This window comes from Salvia miltiorrhiza, chromosome 2, assembly GCF_028751815.1.
Source record: "Salvia miltiorrhiza cultivar Shanhuang (shh) chromosome 2, IMPLAD_Smil_shh, whole genome shotgun sequence".
Lineage (NCBI taxonomy): Eukaryota > Viridiplantae > Streptophyta > Magnoliopsida > Lamiales > Lamiaceae > Salvia > Salvia miltiorrhiza.
This window is the reverse complement of record NC_080388.1, coordinates 22889150-22894236: the sequence shown is the minus strand read 5'-3', so window position 1 is coordinate 22894236 and position 5087 is coordinate 22889150.

The window sequence follows — 5087 nt, the reverse complement described above, 5'->3', positions numbered from 1 at the left end:
ATGATGAACGAGCTAGGAATCAGACAATCATCTACTTTTCGGATGAAACCTGTCTTGATCAGCTAATCATGGAGAACAGTCGACTGGAAGAAAAGCTCAGAATCTCCAACTCAGAATGTGATAGAGCATCTCATGAGATCAAGAGGCTCAATCACAAGTTGGAAGAAACAGTCAAGAACTGCATGATGCAGTCTCCCATGATGAGCAACTTTCCATCAAAAGGGCTTGTCAAAAACATTGGAGGAAAGGTTGCAGCTGACAAAGGAAAGAAGATCATGATCGCTTCAAAGGACGATAATATTGAAGTCACAACATCAGAAGAATCAAGAGATCATGATATGGATGAAGTTCGCAAACGCAAACTGATGGCAAGATCAAATGTTCCACCTCCACGGAGCTACAGACGAGCAAAGGAGGCCCCCAACCAGATCACCCTACTGAGAAGACTGGAAAGCAGATTTCAGTCAAAGATCGGGGAAGGAACATCAGGAATCAAGAAGAATCTTCCTCACCAGTCCAGGGGGAAGAAAGGCCACATCAGTCAGAGACTGACATCAGTTCAGTTTTAGAAGGAACAACATCCATGGAGACAAAATAATGATGAGTCCAGTCGAGCCAAGCAGCGTCCACGACGACAAGCAATTGGACATCAGACGACTCATGTTCCACTACATCAGTCAAGTCTCCATCAGTCTGGAAAGACTCGAGTATCTCAAGGAAGATACTTCACCGAGCAAAGAAGACATCAACCACTCATCAGACAGAACTCCTACAAGAGTGAGGCCTTCAAAATAAATTCTCAACAGAAGAATGCTCATGTGCCAACTGAAGCACCAACAACTTCAGTCAGACGATCAGCTAAACGCAAGAGATCATCCAGATCAATTCTGAAGCAGATATGGGTTCCAAATGGAACTCGAGCTAACATCGAAGGACCCAAATCTTGATTGGGTACCTGAAGTAACTCTTCCTTGCAGGTCAAAATCAGGAAACTCAAAAAGAAAGAAGAAGTTAAAGCTTCAATCAGAATATGGTATCTGGATAGTGGCTGCTCGAAGCACATGACGGGCTACAAAGAATATCTATCTCAGTATGTTGAGAAAGCTGGATCCAAAGTTGCATTCGGATATAACTCAATCGGAGAAACAAAAGGCTATGGTGTGCTCAACATGGGTAACGCCAGTATCAGTAATGTTAGCTTTGTTTCTGGTCTTAACCATAATCTGTTGTCTGTGAGTCAATTTTGTGACAGCGGTTTCACAGTGAAGATCAAAAAGGATGAATTCACTGTTATAAACAATCAAAAGAAGGTGGTTCTGATAGGTTTCAGACAAGGAAGTCTCTACGTCGTTTCATGGGAAGACAGTCCACCAGAAACATGCCTCATCAGCAAAAGCAGCTCGGAGCTCAACTGGCTGTGGCACAGGAGACTCAACCATCTCAACTTCAAGACGATCAACAAGCTTGCTAAACATCAACTGGTAGAAGGTCTGCCTTCTATTGTGTTCCAGAAGAAGCAAGAATGTGAAGCATGTCAAAGAGGAAAGCAGACGCGAATGTCATTCAAGTCAAAGTCAGGACACTCCTCTGGAAGAATTCTTCATCTACTTCACATGGATCTGTTTGGCCCTATCTCTCCAAGAAGCTACAACGGTAGGAAGTATACCTTAGTTGTTGTGGATGATTATTCACGATATACTTGGGTTATATTTCTCTTCAAGAAGAATGAGACACTGGAGGAACTGCCAAAGCTGCTGAGAAGACTGAGCGTTAAAAAGGAAGTCAACATCATCAGCATCAGATCAGATCGTGGGACTGAGTTCCTTAATACTGTCATTCGTGAGTATTTTGATGAACAAGGAATCAGTCATCAAACTTCTGCAGCACGGACTCCTCAGCAGAACGAAGGCGCAGAAAGAAGAAACAGGTCTTTGAAGGAAGCAGCAAGGACGATGCTAGCCGAATCAAAACTCCCCTTGAAGTTTTGGGCCGAAGCAGTCAACAACGCATGCTACACGCAGAATCGCTCCTTCCTCACTCAAAGACATGGAAAAACTCCATACGAGTTATGGAAGAACAGAAAGCCATCGATTGCCTATTTTCATTCTTTCGGTTCTAAGTGTTTCATCCACAACAATGAAAAGAAGAGGTTAAACACTTTAGATAGCAAGGCTGATCCAGGAGTCTTTCTTGGATACTCTGGAACAGAACTGCTCAAGCAAAGCTTATCGAGTGTTTAATTCTCAAACTCTTTGTGTTGAAGAAACACCTCATGTGGTCTTTGATGAGTCTACAGATGATTTCAGGGAATAGGAAACTGAAAAGTGTGTTCAGAACACTAAAGGTTCCGAAGCTGAAATCCACAACACCGAGCCCTCTACTGTCTTGGTGTGGGGACCAGGAAAAGATGAAGATACTGAGAAGCTTCGGTATCAAAAGATCAGCCAAAGGTCTGAAGTTCAGACTGGACCCAATGCAAATGGCATCAGTCAAGGGGGAACTCCAGTTGCTGAAGATCGAGTTGAACGCGCAGAAGCAACTCCAGCTCAACTCTCCCCTGCTCTAGAAGGTGCTCAACACTTCAGAACCATTCTGACCGAAGAGGCCCCACCATCTCTAGAAGAGATCAAGATGTATCGAAGATGGTTTGAACTCCACTCAAAGGAGAACATCATTGGAGAACCATCAGATGGCGTCAAGACTCGGAGATCAATGTGCAACCTCGTCTTTGATATCAATCAGAATTGCATCAACGAAGATAAGATTTTTAGTTGTTTCTTATCATCTATAGAGCCCAAGGATGTTGAAGAAGCTCTGAAGTCCACTCAATGGGTCATCGCAATGCAATAAGAACTCAATGAATTCAACCGGAATTCAGTTTGGGAGCTTGTAGATCGACCAGACGATGCAAAGGTGATTGGTTTGAAATGGATTTTCAAAAATAAGAAAGACGAAGAAGGAAATGTTGTGAGAAACAAAGCAAGGCTCGTAGCAAAAGGATACAGTTAAGAAGAAGGAATCGACTACGACGAGACGTTCGCTCCAGTTGCCAGATTGGAAGCAGTCAAACTCTTCTTAGCCTTCGCAGCTCACAAAGGTTTCAAGGTACACCAAATGGATGTCAAGTGTGCATTTCTCAATGGAGTGCTCACAGATGAAGTCTATGTGGAACAACCTCCAGGGTTTGAGGTTGCTGGACCAGAAAAGGTGTACAAGCTGAAGAAAGTGCTCTATGGATTGAAGCAAGCTCCAAGAGCGTGGTATGATACTCTCTCGGAGTATCTTGTTGAACAAGGTTTCAAGAAAGAATCTGTGGACAGAACTCTGTTCACTCTCAAAGAAGGAGAAGATCTCTTGCTTGTTCAGATTTATATCGATGACATAATTTTCGAATCCAAATCCGAACGCATGTGCAAAAAGTTTGCTGACATCATGACCAACAAGTTTCAAATGTCCATGATGGGAGAAATGAATTTCTTTCTCGGATTGCAAGTCAAGCAGACCAGCGAAGAAATACTGATCAGTCAGTCCAAGTATGCCAAGGAACTGATAGCCAAGTTCGGTATTCAGCACATGAAATCAGTCAAGATCCCAATGAACACAAATTGGAAAGCTGATCCAGGTTCATAAGGAAAATCTGTCTCTTCGACGAAGTACAGAGAAATCATTGGATCATTGCTGTATTTGACTGCGAGCAGACCAGACATCTCTTTTGCAGTCGGGGTATGTGCAAGATATCAATCAGATCCAAAGGAAGTTCATTTGGATGCAGCAAAATGGATTCTGAGATATCTCAAAGGCACACCCAATTTAGGATTGTGGTACCTAGTAGACGACGACATCAAGCTCACCGGATATTTAGACTCAGACTTCGGTGGATGCAAGCTTGATCGCAAATCAACCTCCGGAACCTGTCAATTCCTAGGCAACAAGCTCATCTCATGGTTTTCAAAGAAGCAGACTTCAGTCGCCACCTCCACAACTGAAGCTGAATATGTTGCTGCCGGAAGCAGCTGCTCACAAATCCTGTGGTTAGTCCATCAGTTGAAGGACTATAGGATCGACGAAAAGAAAGTCCCAATCTATTGCGACAGCTCCAGTTCTATTGCAATCTCCCAGAATCCAGTTCATCGCACCAGAGTCAAGCATATTGCTATTCGACATCACTTCATCCGTGATCACGTCGAAAAGAAGAATATCTCTGTGGAATGGATTCCCACTGCTGTTCAGAGAGCAGACTTGCTGACCAAGGCTCTTCCAGAAGAAAGGTTCAACGATCTGTGCGGAAAGATCGGCCTCATCAACCCTGAAGAGTGATGCTGTGTTTGAAGATTTTCTCAAACAGTCATGCTGACGGTGGTCAACCAATTGCTATTCTACGATCACTGACGTGGAAAGCAATGAAGTCAAAACGCTCATCTGAAGAAGAAGTCATCCTGATGATTCAACCAGGATCAAGTGGTATCGACTGACTACAATGATCAGTCGATCAGTAAGTATTTTTCAAGCTTACGACTTTTAAAATCAGTTATTTCAGTTAAGAGTTTTGAGTTCTTTGTTCAAAATCTTTCTCTAACTGATCAGTTTCTTTCAAAAACTTTAACTGATTGTTGAAAATTGGAATATCCGAGAAGGACAAGTGTTTTAAAAAGGGGAAAATCTGTTTTGATGGAACTTGTCAAAATCTTCTCCAAAAATCTTTCCAACCTCTTTTGCCTCTGTGATAAAATTTCTTGAGAACCTCATTGACATGACAGAATGCAATGATGCCTCTCACATTTTTGAAGTTTTAGTCCCCTACAGTGACGGTGGACGTGAATTTTTCTTCAAATACATTTTAGGCACAGTTTTCGAAAAACTTTTCATCTTCTTACATGGTACAATTCTTGTCTATTTATACCATGTTGTCTTCACTATTTTTCTGCATCAACTAACAACTCTCCACAGCTTTCACTGTGAGAAAAACCTTCAATCTTTCCAAAGTTGCAGAGAAAAATTGTTCCGACTAAAGGAGAAATCTATGACTGCAAAGTCATGGAGTGGGAGAATGACGCTCACATACACCCTTCCACTGGATCTCAACGTCT